Source organism: Euphorbia lathyris, chromosome 7 (assembly GCF_963576675.1).
Source record: "Euphorbia lathyris chromosome 7, ddEupLath1.1, whole genome shotgun sequence".
NCBI classification, from domain to species: domain Eukaryota; kingdom Viridiplantae; phylum Streptophyta; class Magnoliopsida; order Malpighiales; family Euphorbiaceae; genus Euphorbia; species Euphorbia lathyris.
The window spans coordinates 44,124,502-44,140,833 of record NC_088916.1 but is presented as its reverse complement, the minus strand read 5'-3'; the positions used below and the strand labels follow the sequence as shown (position 1 = coordinate 44,140,833).

At 32.1% G+C, this 16,332-nt stretch overlaps 1 pseudogene; it reads left to right on the top strand.

Annotated features, from left to right (window-relative positions):
• Positions 1 to 16,332, top strand: part of LOC136236089 (uncharacterized) — a 109,265-nt pseudogene that overhangs the window by 33,556 nt on the left and 59,377 nt on the right.

Below are 16,332 nucleotides of genomic sequence, written 5' to 3'. Positions count from 1 at the left end.
TAATGCAGACATTCTATAATGGATTAAATCCTACAACTAGAGGTTCATTAGATGCTATGTCTGGAGGGTTATTTATGAAGAAAACGTCCGCCCAAGCAAGAGAACTTTTGGAGGAAATGACAATCAACAGCAGTATGTGGCCCGCAGAGCGTGGACATATACCAACGGCGAAACCATCATCCTCAGGTACATCATCGGTTAAAGGTATAATGAATCTTGATCCAGTTGCAATGTTACAAGCCCAATTTTCTGCCTTATCGCACAAAATTGATAGGTTTATGGCACCGTGCGATCCTAATGATCCGATCCAGACAGACATTGATTACGAAGGTATGAATGAGATAGAACAGGTAAATTTTGTCCAAGGACAAAACCAAACTACTAATCCTTATTCTAATACTTATAATCCTGGATGGAGAAATCATCCTAACTTTAATTGGAAAGATAGTAATAATAATAATAATGCAAATGCTAATCAATATCGTGTAAATAATTATCAAAATCAAACAAGAGATACGATTAGCACTTTATCTTCAAAAATCGACAAATTTATAGATGCTATGAATGGAAAGGTAAGTAATCAAGACGATGGTTTTAAACGGATCGAAAGTAAATTCGATCAGCTTATCAAAAACCAATCATCTAGCATCCATAATTTGGAGGTTCAAATTGGACAACTTGCTAAATCAATTCCATCCCGCAAAGAGGGAAGTCTTCCCAGCCAAACGGAAGAAAATCCGAAAGAGCATGTTAAGGCTATCACTCTTCGCTCGAGGAAAAACTACTCAGATCCGGAAATGCCCGGAAATTCAACTTTACCTGGAAATGATTTACCAAAATCCAAGGAAGATACATTAAAACAAAAAGATACACCAATTGACTCTAATACGAAACCTTTTGTTCCAAAACCACCTTTTCCACACAGGGTCCGAAATAAGGACCATGATAAACAACTTTTATCATTTTTAGATAAACTTAAAAATTTGCATATAAATTTAACATTCATGGATGCAATTACGCAAATTCCTAACTATGGAAAATTCTTGAAAGATTTAATTTCAAAAAAGATTAGTTGGGAAGGAATTTCATCCATTTCACTTACTGAAGATTGTAGTTCGATAGTATCAAGCAAATTACCTACTAAACTCAAAGATCCCGGATGCTTTACCATTCCGTGTAAATTGGGAAATATAGAATTCCCAAGTTGTCTTTGTGATTTAGGAGCTAGTATAAACTTGATGCCATTATCTATTTTTGAAAAATTAGGTTTAGAAAAAGACATCAAACGTACCAATATGGTTTTGCAATTAGCGGATCAATCCACTAAAAGACCATATGGTATAATTGAAGACGTTTTGGTGAAAGTTGACAAATTTATTTTTCCTACTGATTTTGTTATCTTAGATTTTGCTTATGATGCTAATTGTCCGCTAATCTTTGGTAGACCATTCATGAACACGGGACGTGCTCTAGTTGATGTGTCGGAAGGAAAAGTAGTTTTACGAATAGGTGACGATAAGATCGAGTTCGATATGAATCAAGCAATGAAATATCCTATGGAGGATTTCGCCTGTATGAAGCTTGATTTAATTGAAGAATGTGTTAATGACATTGTTCAAAGAGAAGAAATAATAGAACCTATAATGGGTGAAGAATTAGAAGATAAGGACCCAGAGCCTTTGCTTCGAGAAGATGGACCAGTTCCGCCTTCAGTAGTAGTTCCACCTAAATTAGAACTTAAAGAATTACCAAACCATCTGAGATACACTTTCCTAGGCGGAAGTGATACTCTACCTATAATCATCTCTAACAAATTAACAGAAAATCAAGAAGAAAAATTGAAAGAAGTTGTTAGAAATAGAATAGGAAGTATGGGATGGCAGATTTCAGATTTAAAAGGAATTAATCCTAGTATTGTAATGCATAGGATTCACCTAGAAGAAGATAAGCCACCTAAAGCGGATAGACAAAGAAGTTTAAATCCGAACATGAAAGAAGTAGTAAAAAATGAGATTACTAAACTTTTAGACAATGGAATCATTTATCCTATTTCGGATAGTGAATGGGTTAGTCCAATCCATTGTGTACCCAAAAAGGGAGGCATAACTGTAGTAAGGAATGACGAAGGTGAATTAATACCTACGCGAACCACCACTGGTTGGAGGGTTTGTATAGATTATAGGAACCTAAATAAGGCAACTAGGAAAGATCATTTTCCTTTACCTTTCATTGATCAAATGATCGAAAGGATAACCGGTCATGCATTTTATTGTTTTCTTGATGGCTATTCCGGATTCTTTCAAATATATATTTACCCGGATGACCAAGATAAAACAACCTTCACATGTCCTTATGGAACATTTGCATATAGGAGAATGCCTTTTGGTCTATGTAATGCACCAGCAACTTTTCAACGTTGTATGACTGCAATTTTTAATGATTTCATCGAGGATATCATGGAAGTATTTATGGATGATTTTTCAGTTTATGGAGATTCTTTTGATGCATGTTTAAAAAACTTAGATAAAGTTCTTTCTAGATGCGAAGAAACGAATTTAGTGTTAAATTGGGAAAAATGTCATTTCATGGTTGACGAAGGAATTGTTTTAGGTCATAAAATATCTGAAAAAGGATTAGAAGTAGATAGAGCAAAAACTTCAGTAATAGAAAAATTACCCCCACCAACAACTGTCAAGGGAGTAAGATCATTTCTAGGACATGCAGGTTTTTACAGACGATTTATAAAAAACTTTTCTGTGATTTCCAAACCACTTACTAATTTGCTTATGAAGGATTCAACCTTCGATTTTAATGAAGATTGCATTAAAGCTTTCGAAACATTGAAAACAGCCTTAGTCAGTGCACCCATAATTGCTAAACCCGATTGGGATTTACCTTTTGAAATCATGTGTGATGCAAGTGACTTAGCTGTAGGATGTGTTTTAGGTCAAAGAAAGGATAAAAGATTACATGTTATTTATTATGCAAGTCACACATTGTCCGGTGCACAGTTAAATTACACAACAACAGAAAAAGAGATGTTAGCCGTAGTATTTGCATGTGATAAGTTTAGGTCATACTTGTTAGGATCTAAGGTTATTATTTATACAGATCACGCAGCTTTACGTTATCTGTTTGCTAAGAAAGATGCAAAACCGCGTCTGATTAGATGAGTTTTGTTGTTACAAGAATTCGATATAGAAATTAAAGACAAAAAGGGAGTAGAAAACCTTGTCGCCGATCATCTATCAAGACTAGAAGATGAAAACGGTCCTATAGGTGAAACTATCGGTATACGAGATGATTTCCCCGATGAACATCTCTATCAAGTAGAAAGTATCATATCACCATGGTATGCAGATTTTGCTAATTATCTTGCAACCGATATTGTTCCGGAAGGATTATCTTCCCAACAAAGGAGGAAATTTTTCTTCGATATTAAACAGTATTTTTGGGAAGATCCCTTTCTGTTCAAATCATGTGGTGACGGGATAATTAGGAGATGTATTGGAGAAAATGAATATGAATCTATAATAACGGAATGTCATTCCAGCTCATATGGAGGACATAATGGAGTAAATAAAACGGTAGCTAAAATATTGGAATGTGGTTTCTTTTGGCCTACGATGTTGAAAGACGTTGGTTCATTTATTACTCGTTGTGATAAATGCCAAAGAACGGGAAATTTAGGAAGGAAAGATGAGATGCCCCTCACAAACATATTGGAAGTTGAAATCTTCGACATGTGGGGAATTGATTTCATGGGACCTTTTCCGCCTTCCAATGGTAAAACTTACATATTAGTAGCCGTTGATTATGTCTCGAAGTGGGTTGAAGCAATTGCAACCCCTACGAATGATTCTAAAGTAGTTGTTAATTTTCTTGACGATATATTTTGTAGATTTGGTTGTCCTAGATTAGTTGTTAGCAATGGCGGTACCCATTTCATAAATCGAAATTTTGATATGCTTATGAAAAGGTATGGAGTACGCCACCGCGTGTCAACGCCATACCATCCTCAATCGAATGGTCAGGCGGAGATCTCGAATAGAGAACTCAAATGGATTCTAGAGAAAACTGTTTCGTCATCAAGAAAAGATTGGTCACAAAAACTCAATAATGCGCTATGGGCATACCGTACTGCATTTAAGTCACCAATAGGAATGACTCCATATCGTTTAGTGTATGGAAAAGCATGTCATTTACCAGTAGAATTAGAACATAAAGCCTATTGGGCTATTAGAAAACTTAATTTTGATTTACAACAAGCAGGAAAGAAACGTTTGCTCAATTTAAATGAGTTAGATGAGTTACGTCATCTTTCGTATGAAAATGCGAGGATTTATAAAGAAAAAGTGAAAAAATGGCACGATGCCAAGATCAAAGTCAAACACTTTAATGTTGGAGATAAGGTGCTGTTATTTAATTCACGGCTTCGTATATTTCCAGGAAAACTTAAGTCCAGATGGACCGGACCGTATTTAGTCGTCAAAACATTTGACTATGGTTCTTTAGAACTTGAGGAAACTAACGGCAATCGTTTCAAAGTTAATGGTAATAGATGTAAAATTTATTACGAAAATATTTAGGCAATAGGAACTAATTTCGTAACAAGATTTCCTGACATATAAATCATTTCGTTTTTCTACACATAGTATTTATTTATTTATTTATTTATTTTGTTTTAGATTATATCATTTTATGTTAAAAATATATTCAAGTCATTATTTTTAATTAATTTTTAGGAATTTAATGTGAATTAGAAGAAATTTTTTGATTCTCAGTTGAGAATTTGAAATTCTCAGTTGAGAATTCATATATTTAGAATTCTTAAGAAGATAAGGAATTTTCTGAACTTATAGAGAATTTAAAATTCTCAGTTGAGAATTTGGGTAAATCTGGTTAGCTAGGAAATTTCTGGACTTACAGAGGATTTGGGATTCTCAGTTGAGAATTCTGACTTCAACAGATTTCAATTAGACAGGAAAAATTTCTGAACTTACCGAGGATAGGGGTTCTCGGTAGAGGATCAGAGATTAGGGGTTTTTGACGCCTGATTTCCGCAATGAAATCAGCGTGTCGCGACCGCGGGTCAGAATCCTCGATCGCGACACGCTGAATTTCTGCAGAAATCAGACCTATGTCCTTCTTTTTTCCATCAGACACAACTCTTCAGAAACGAAAAAATTGAGTTTCTTCTTTTTAAAGAGGTCTGATTTCATGCCTTTTCACTTAAAACATTCAGAATCAGCAAAACAAAAAAAATCACAATTCAGTTTGCAATGAATTTTGATTCGTCGATAAACAATTCAAAATCTGCTATTCGGAATCCGCAAAAACATTCAGAAGCAGCAAAAAAAATCAGAATCCAGAATCGGCAAAAAAAAGTGACGTTTCAGAATCGGCAAAATAAAAATTCAAAATCCGCAATAAATTTTGATTCGCCGATAAACATAATTCTCACCGATTTATGCAGAGGGAGAGAGACGTAATTGTGATTCAGTGAAGGAGAGAGAGAGAATCGATTCAGTGAAGAAGAGAGAGTGAGCCGTGGTCTGTGTTTACGGAGGAAGAGAGAGATATGATATTAATCTAATTGTATTTGTTTAATTAAATAATTCTAATTGTTTAATTAAATAATTTTAATCTTGTTTGTTAATTAGAACAACTCTATTCTCCCCTTAGAATAAGAAGTAAGGGAATCCCTCTCTATAGCCTCACTGATATATATAGGAGAGGGATCAAGTGAGAACATCCTCTTAGGTGAGTACACTTCCTTATGGTGAGAACACTCAAAACTACGTCGTTTTGAGTATAGAAATCAATAAATATCAATAAAAAAAACACTAAATGCTACTAGTGGTGGTCGAACCTAGCACTTCTCATCTACACTCCACCCTACTTACCACTAACACAATTACTTCTCTTGTGTATTATATCACGTGCTGCTTAATATACCATTGTGCTAGTAGCTTCTATTGTTTAATATTTGATATGGTAAAGTTCAAATAAAACCCATGTGGTTTCACTAATTTTCAGATAAAGGACTGTGATTTACTTTTTGTCAAAACGAGGACTGAGGTTTTCAAATTTAGCAAAATAAGGACTTTTTCGATTGATACTATTAAAATCACACTTGACGACTTCAAAAATGACATATTTTAAAAACTACTAATATTTTAAGCAACTTTAATTCTTCAACTTTTTTTATTTCCAGATTATTTAGATGATATTTGGTAAAGAGAGAGAAAGTTAGTGTTTAGAGAGAGAAAGTTCCAAAAAAGATGATTTTCTAAATTCGAAAATGTAGTTCCATAGAAAATATGTCATTGAACAACTTTAATTCTTGAAAATTTTCATTTTCAGGTCGTTAAAGATAGTTTTAATAGCATTATTAAAAGTGTGAAACCTCAATCCTCGTTTTGACAAAAAGTAAACCATAGTCCTTTATCTGAAAATTAGTGAAAGCACAAGGGTTTTATTTGAACTTTACCCTATTTGATACATGCACTTATTAATATCGATTAAATATGCATAATAATGAATTATTAATAGAAAAAAATAAATGTTTATAATAATGAATTATTAATAGAACAAAATGTGCATAATAATGAATTATTAATAGAAAAAAATCCAAAAACATGCTCCAATTTCTTATTTATTTAATTCCTTTATATTTTTATAATTTATGTTATATAAGAAAATATATTTTTTAAAACATATGTTAGAACATATATTTTAATTTTTAAAACACGAACTATGAAGTTTAGAACGTACGGCATATTTTTTAGAACATACGTTATATTTTTTAGAACATGTGTTATGTTTTTTCGAACATGAGTTATAAATTATAATATAGAACAAATGAAAAAACGATCCAGATATCTACTGATTTTTTTTAGAACATTATACTTAATTTTTGGAACACAAACTATATATTTTTTAAAACATACGTTAGAATATATATTTTAACTTTTAAAACACGAACTATGAAGTTTAGAACGTAGGACATATTGTTTAGAACATGTGTTATATTTTTTCGAACATGAGTTACAAATTATATTATAGAACAAATGAAAAAACGATCCAGATATCTACTGATTTTTTTCGAAAATTATACTTAATTTTTGGAACACAAACTATAAACTTTAGAACATACGTTATGTTATTTAGAATATGAGTTTTTTTTGTACAAAAAAATGGTCCATATATTTACTATTTTTTTTAAAACATTATACTTAATTTTTAGAACACAAATTATAAAGTTTAGAACATATGTAACAATATTTAGAATATCGTCCTTAACATTTTAAAACATAAATTACAAAAATATAGATGAATTAAATAAATAAGAAATTAGAGCATGTTCTTGGATTTTTTTCTATTAATAATTAATTATTATGAACATTTATTTTTTTATATTAATAATTCATTATTATGCGCATTTAATCGATATTAGTAAGTGCATGCGTCAAATATTAAACAATAGAAGCTACCAGGGCAGTGGTATATTCAGCAGCACGCGACATCATACACAAGAGAAGCAATTTGCTCAGTGGTAAACAATGTGCAGTGGAAATGAGGAGGCCAAGGTTTGAACCACCCAAGCAACAACAGTGTTTTTTGTTAATTTTCATACTCAAAACGACGTAGTTTTGAGTGTTCTCACCATAAGGAAGTGTCCTCACCTAAAAAAGGGTTATCACAAGAGCCCTCTCCTAAATATATATAAGTCATAAAAAACATTAAAAGTTGAGGGGGGGGGGGGTGTCAATGTGTGTTGATATCAAAGAGCAAGATATTAATCCATAAAGTTATTAAACTCGAGGATATTAGTTTGAAAAAATAAATGATAAGGGACTCAATTCTTAAAATCTATGAAGTTCAAGTGCTTAAAAGAAATACCGACGGATCGAAGGCACGAGCCGACATATAGAAAAAAGAAATAAGAACTTCTTATATTATTTATATAGCTGAAACAAACCCATAAACAAATATTTAAATTTAAATCTAATGGAGATACAACTTCATCTCCACCACATTCATCTCCACCGAGATCTCCACCGCCACCGCTGTCGCCAACTCCATTGCTGCCACCACCTCCACATTCCAATCATCATTTACCTCCACCTCCACCTCCACCTCCACCTCCACCATGTTTCCAACCACTGAGCCAACTAAGACAAAAAGAAAAAGAAAGGTAAGAGGCTTCATAGTGGTAAATGATCATACACTTGAAGCTGAATGAATGAATTGATAGTGAAGTGAATAAAAAAAATTGTCTCTGAGAAAAAATTATGAAATGTTTATATAAGCACAATTGGTAAAGAAACCATCGAGCGTACCCCGACTTCTTGTTTGTTTGTTTTCCTCTAAAACCAGAAACAGCTAAGTAAATTTATAAACAATCAAACTAAAATAGATTTTATAATGAAATACACACCTCCAATTGCTAACCCTGTAACACAATCGAGATGCTCTTTCATATCTTTCACTTTGTGTTTCCTTTCGAAAATCCCCTTAGAAAAATCTTTATTTACTCACATTTCCTCACTTTGAATTACGCTTTCACCACTTCTTTTATGTGAGGAAGGCTAATGCATATATATATTAAAATCATTTCTCAGTAGATTAAAATTAAATATTTGTTAATGGGTTTGGTTCAGCTATATAAATAATATAAGAAGTTCTTATTTCTTTTTTCTGTATGTCGGCTCGTGCCTTCGATCCGTCGGTATTGGTATACCGTGAAATACGTACCTCGAAGCCCCTCAGTTCAGTGCCTTTCCTTTTTAAAAAGAGAATTTTAGTTTTTTACTTATTATAATGGTATGTATGGCTGTTACTTGGTTCTTGTCATCAAGTAAACTCTTGCTTGCGTGAATCCCATCGGACACAATTAACTTAGACTTTGAATAACTTTTTGTACTTCTATTTATAAATTTTAGGTAAAAGTTATACATTTAGAGCCCGTTTGTTTCCTCCCTTTTGAACTGTTGTTTGCTGTTTGATTCAAAACAGTAAATTTTTGTGTGTTTGGTTAAAATTCAATAACAGCTGTTGATTGCGTTTTGGGAAGGAAATAGCTCCAGTTCACAACAGCAGCAAAATGCTGCTTTTTCATTCTGATTCTACGGTTGGGCTTTTCCTTCCCTAAATAACCTTTTAAAATTAAAAGTAGACTATCTATTTTCTCATAATTGCCTAGTTAGCTTCTTCTTCATCTATTTTCTTCTTCCTCAGATCCTTGCACGTATAGAATTCCCAACAACATCAATTCTCTTCCTCTCCTGTCAGTCCCTTTTTCTTTGTCTCCGATCAGACCATCTCTTTCTCGTTGAACTGTGTTCAGAAAGTGTGGTTGCAGTCTTGATCGAATTTCTTTTGCTTTGCCGTTACGTTGTCGGAGTAATGTTCTCTGATTTTTTTTTTTTAGGATTTTGCTTGGATTGAAAAAATTCACGTTGAGTTTGAATAATTTGTAAAGTTAATTAGAGTTGTTGATGAAAGTTATAGTTACATTGTAATTTCTAAAAAATGATGTATCCAACTAAAAAAAAAAGATGTGTTCCACTTTTAAAATTTCTGCAGATCTGCAGATTTGTTGTTATATGTATGAAAGAAGAATAAAGAGGAGCTGTAATTGGGGACCTAAGTTTTAGAATCCATTTTACTAATATTCTAGTTCGACTTATGCTTGTTCTTAGTACATTGGTGATTAATCTATTGAAAATTTCTCAGATCCTTGGCATTTTAATTGTTAGTATGTCGTCTTGGAATGTTTTTTTGGGTCATATGTTTTGGCATTTCAATTGTCAAATTGTTCATAGAAAATTGTTTTCATATAAGTGAAATTGTGATTGAAGTTGATTCTTCAATTAGAATAAACATCGGAAACTTAATTATTAAAAATATGTATTAGAAACATATATAAATTATTGATTTAAAACATGTCTATAATTGTCATTTTACATATTAACAGCAACACTTAATTATAATTTTGCCAAACACTAATAATCAAACAGCAAACCGCAATAGCAAACAGCAAACAGCAAACCGCAACAGCAAACAGCAAACCGCAACAGCAAACAGCAACAACAAACAGGTGAACCAAACGGACCTTTAACCTTATAATTATCGATAGAGAATGAATTTAATCTTTACTTCCAAAAATGTAAAACCTTAAATTTAGTCTTTCTTATTATGTGAAGTATTTAGTTAATTTAGTATTATTATATTTAAATAAAGGTTAAACCCACAATTAAGCACTTGAACTTCATAGATTTTAAGAATTGAGTCCCTTATCATTTATTTTTTCAAACTAAGCTCCTCGAGTTTAATAATTTTATGGATTAAGATCTTGCTCTTTGATATTAACACACATTGGTACCACCCCCCACCCCCACCCCCACCCCCTTCAACTTTTAATGTTTTTATGACTATATACTATAATTTTAATATATATATATATATATATATACTGAGAAATGATTTTAATATATATATGCATTAGTCTTCCTCGCATAAAAGAAGTGGTGAAAGCGTAATTCAAAGTGAGGAAATGGGACCAAATAAAGATTTTTCTAACAGGATTTTCGAAAGCAAACTCAAATTGAAAGATATGAAAGAGCATCTCGATTGTGTTACAGGGTTAGCAATTGGAGGTGTGTATTTCATTACAAAATCTATTTTAGTTTGATTGTTTATAAATTTACTTAGCTATTTTTTTTTTTAAAATTTGGTATATTGTTCATGCTGCTGGTTTTAAAGGAAAACAAACAAACAAGAAGTCGGGGTACGCTCGATGGTTTCTTTAAAATTGTGCTTATATAAACATTTCACAATTTTTTCTCAGAGACAATTTTTTTTTATTCATTCATTCATCTTCTAGTGTATCATCATTTACCACTATGGAGCCTCTTACCTTTCTTTTTCTTTTTGTCTTAGTTGGCTTAGTGGTTGGAAACATGGTGGAGGTGGACGTGGAGGTAAATGATGATTGGAATGTGGAGGTGGTGGCAGCGGTGGAGTCGGCGACAGCGGTGGCGGTGGAGATCTCGGTGGAGATGAAGTTGTATCTCCATTAGATTTAAATTTAAATATTTGTTTATGGGTTCAGTTCAGCTATATATATAATATAAGAAGTTCTTATTTCTTTTTTCTGTATGTCGGCTCGTGCCTTCGATCCGTCGGTATAGGTATACCGTGAAATACCTGCCTCAAAGCCCCTCAGTTCAGTGCCTTTCCTTTTAAAAAAGAATATTTTAGATTTTTACTTATTATAATGGTATGTATGATTGTTACTTGGTTCTTTTCATCAAGTAAACTCTTGTTTGCGTGAATCCCATCGGACACAATTAACTTGGACTTTGAATAACTTTTTGTACTTCTATTTATAAATTTTAGGTAAAAGTTATACATTTAACCTTATAATTATCGATAGAGAATGAATTTAATCTTTACTTCCAAAAATGTGTAATCTTAAATTTAGTATTTCTTATTATATAAAGTATTTAGTTAATTTAGTATACTTATATTTAAAGTGAGGAAATGGGAATTAATAAAGATTTTTCTGAGGGGCTTTTCGAAAGGAAACTCAAAGTGAAAGATGTGAAAGACCATCTCGATCCTGTTACAGGGTTAGCAATTGGAGGTGTGTATTTCATTACAAAATCTATTTTAGTTTGACTGTTTATAAATTTGCTTAGCTGTTTTTTTAAATTTGGTATATATTGTTCATGCTGCTGGTTTTAGAGGAAAACAGACAAACAAAAAGTCGGGGTACGCTCGATGGTTTCTTTACCAATTGTGCTTATATAAACATTTTATAATTTTTTCTGAGAGACAATTTTTTTTATTCACTTCACTATCAATTCATTCATTCAGCTTCAACTGTATCATAATTTACCACTATGAAGCCTCTTACCTTTCTTTTTCTTTTTGTCTTAGTTGGCTTAGTGGTTGGAAACATGGTGGAGGTGGACGTGGAGGGAAATTATGATTGGAATGTGGAGGTGGTGGCAGCGGTGGAGTTGGCGACAGCGGTGGCGGTGGAGATCTCGGTTGAGATGAAGGTGGTGGAGATGAAGTTGTATCTCCATTAGATTAAAATTAAATATTTGTTAATGGGTTTGTTTCAGCTATATAAATAATATAAGAAGTTCTTATTTCTTTTTTCTGTATGTCGGCTCGTGCCTTTGATCCGTCGGTATAGGTATACCGTGAAATACCTACCTCGAAGCCCCTCAGTTCAGTGCCTTTCCTTTTTAAAAAAGAGAATTTTAGTTTTTTACTTATTATAATGGTATGTATGACTGTTACTTGGTTCTTGTCATCAAGTAAACTCTTGCTTGCGTGAATCCCATCGGACACAATTAACTTAGACTTTGAATAACTTTTTGTACTTCTATTTATAAATTTTAGGTAAAAGTTATACATTTAACCTTATAATTATCGATAGAGAATGAATTTAATCTTTACTTCCAAAAATGTAAAACCTTAAATTTAGTCTTTCTTATTACGTGAAGTATTTAGTTAATTTAGTATTATTATATTTAAATAAAGATTAAACCTATAATTAAGCACTTGAACTTTATAGATTTTAAGAATAGAGTCCTTTATCATTTATTTTTTCAAACTAAGCTCCTCGAGTTTATAATTTTATGGATTAAGATCTTGCTCTTTGATATTAACACACATTGGCACCACACCCCACCCCCACCCCCACCCCCTTCAACTTTTAATATTTTTTTATTACTATATACTATAAATTTTAATATATATATATATATATATATTGAGAAATGATTTTAATATATATATATATATATATATATATATATGCATTAGCCTTCCTCGAATAAAAGAAGTGGTGAAAGCGTAATTCAAAGTGAGGAAATGGGAGTAAATAAAAAATTTTCTAATGGGCTTTTCGAAAGGAAACTCAAATTGAAAGATATGAAAGAGCATCTCGATTGTGTTACAGGGTTAGCAATTGGAGGTGTGTATTTCATTACAAAATCTATTTTGGTTTGATTGTTTATAAATTTACTTAGCTGTTTTTTTTCAAATTTGGTATATTGTTCATGCTGCTGGTTGTAGAGGAAAACAGACAAACAAGAAGTCGGGATACGCTCGATGGTTTCTTTAAAATAGTGCTTATATAAACATTTCAAAATTTTTTCTCAGAGACAATTTTTTTTATTCATTTCACTATCAATTCATTCATTCATCTTCCAGTGTATCATCATTTACCACTATGGAGCCTCTTACCTTTCTTTTTCTTTTTGTCTTAGTCTGCTTAGTGATTGGAAACATGGTGGAGGTGGACGTGGAGGTAAATGATGATTGGAATGTGGAGGTAGTGGCAGCGGTGGAGTCGGCGACAGTGGTGTTGGTGGAGATCTCGGTGGAGATGAACGTGGTGGAGATGATGTTGTATCTCCATTAGATTTAAATTTAAATATTTGTTTATGGGTTTGGTTCAGCTATATATATAATATAAGAAGTTCTTATTTCTTTTTTCTGTATGTCGGCTCGTGCCTTCGATCTGTCGGTATAGGTATACCGTGAAATACCTGCCTCGAAGCCCCTTAGTTCAGTGCCTTTCCTTTTAAAAAAGAAGATTTTAGTTTTTTACTTATTATAATGGTATGTATGATTGTTACTTGGTTCTTATCATCAAGTAAACTCTTGTTTGCGCGAATCCCATCGGACATAATTAACTTGGACTTTGAATAACTTTTTGTACTTCTATTTATAAATTTTAGGTAAAAGTTATACATTTAACCTTATAATTATCGATAGAGAATGAATTTAATCTTTACTTCCAAAAATGTGTAATCTTAAATTTAGTATTTCTTATTATATAAAGTATTTAGTTAATTTAGTATACTTATATTTAAAGTGAGGAAATGAGAATTAATAAAGATTTTTCTGAGGGGCTTTTCGAAAGGAAACTCAAAGTGAAAGATGTGAAAGACCATCTCGATTCTGTTACAGGGTTAGCAATTGGAGGTGTGTATTTCATTACAAAATCTATTTTGGTTTGACTGTTTATAAATTTGCTTAGCTGTTTTTTTTAAATTTGGTATATATTGTTCATGCTACTGGTTTTAGAGGAAAACAGACAAACAAGAAGTCGGGGTACGGTCGATGGTTTCTTTACCAATTGTGCTTATATATAAACATTTCATAATTTTTTCTATGAGAGAATTTTTTTTATTCACTTCACAATCAATTCATTCATTCAGCTTCAACTGTATCATAATTTACCACTATGAAGCCTCTTACCTTTCTTTTTCTGTTTGTCTTAGTTGGCTTAGTGGTTGGAAACATGGTGGAGGTGGACGTGGAGGGAAATTATGATTGGAATGTGGAGGTGGTGGCAGCGATGGAGTTGGCGACAGCGGTGTCGGTGGAGATCTCGGTGGAGATGAAGTTGTATCTCCATTAGATTTAAATTTAAATAGGACACAATTAACTTAGACTTTGAATAACTTTTTGTACTTCTATTTATAAATTTTAGGTAAAAGTTATACATTTAACCTTATAATTATCGATAGAGAATGAATTTAATCTTTACTCCCAAAAATGTAAAACCTTAAATTTAGTCTTTCTTATTACGTGAAGTATTTAGTTAATTTAGTATTATTATATTTAAATAAAGGTTAAACCCATAATTAAGCACTTGAACTTCATAGATTTTAAGAATTGAGTCCCTTATCATTTATTTTTTCAAACTAAGCTTCTCGAGTTTAATAATTTTATGGATTAAGATCTTGCTCTTTGATATTAACACACATTGGCACCACCCCCCACCCCCTTCAACTTTTAATGTTTTTTATGACTATATACTATAAATTTTAATATATATATATATATATATATATATATATATATATATACTGAGAAATGATTTTAATATATATATGCATTAGCCTTCCTCGAATAAAAGAAGTGGTGAAAGCGTAATTCAAAGTGAGGAAATGGGAGTAAATAAAGATTTTTCTAAGGGGCTTTTCGAAAGGAAACTCAAATTGAAAGATATGAAAGAGCATCTCGATTGTGTTACAACTTTAGCAATTGGAGGTGTGTATTTCATTACAAAATCTATTTTAGTTTGATTGTTTATAAATTTACTTAGCTGTTTTTTTTTTCAAATTTGGTATATTGTTCATGCTGCTGGTTTTAGAGGAAAACAGACAAACAAGAAGTCGGGGTACGCTCGATGGTTTCTTTAAAATTGTGCTTATATAAACATTTCATAATTTTTTCTCAGAGATAATTTTTTTTTATTCATTTCACTATCAATTCATTCATTCATCTTCCAGTGTATCATCATTTACCACTATGGAGCCTCTTACCTTTCTTTTTCTTTTTGTCTTAGTTGGCCTATTGGTTGGAAACATGGTGGAGGTGGACGTGGAGGTAAATGATGATTGGAATGTGGGGGTGGTGGCAGAGGTGGAGTCGGCGACAGCGGTGGCGGTGGAGATCTCGGTGGAGATGAACGTGGTGGAGATGACGTTGTATCTCCATTAGATTTAAATTTAAATATTTGTTTATGGGTTTGGTTCAGCTATATATATAATATAAGAAGTTCTTATTTCTTTTTTCTGTATGTCGGCTCGTGCCTTCGATCCGTCGCTATAGGTATACCGTGAAATACCTGCCTCGAAGCCCCTCAGTTCAGTGCCTTTCCTTTTAAAAAAAGAAGATTTTAGTTTTTTACTTATTATAATGGTATGTATGATTGTTACTTGGTTCTTGTCATCAAGTAAACTCTTGTTTGCGCGAATCCCATCGGACACAATCAACTTGGACTTTGAATAACTTTTTGAACTTCTATTTATAAATTTTAGGTAAAAGTTTTACATTTAACCTTATAATTATCGATAGAGAATGAATTTAATCTTTACTTCCAAAAATGTGTAATTTTAAATTTAGTATTTCTTATTATATAAAGTATTTATTTAATTTAGTATACTTATATTTAAAATGGGGAAATGAGAATTAATAAAGATTTTTCTGAGGGGCTTTTCGAATGGAAACTCAAAGTGAAAGATGTGAAATACCATCTCGATTCTGTTACAGGGTTAGCAATTGGAGGTGTGTATTTCATTACAAAATCTATTTTGGTTTGACTGTTTATAAATTTGCTTAGCTGTTTTTTTTTAAATTTGGTATATATTGTTCATGCTGCTGGTTTTAGAGGAAAACAGACAAACAAGAAGTCGGGGTACGCTCGATGGTTTCTTTACCAATTGTGCTTATATAAACATTTCATAATTTTTTCTGAGAGACAATTTTTTTTATTCACTTCATTATCAA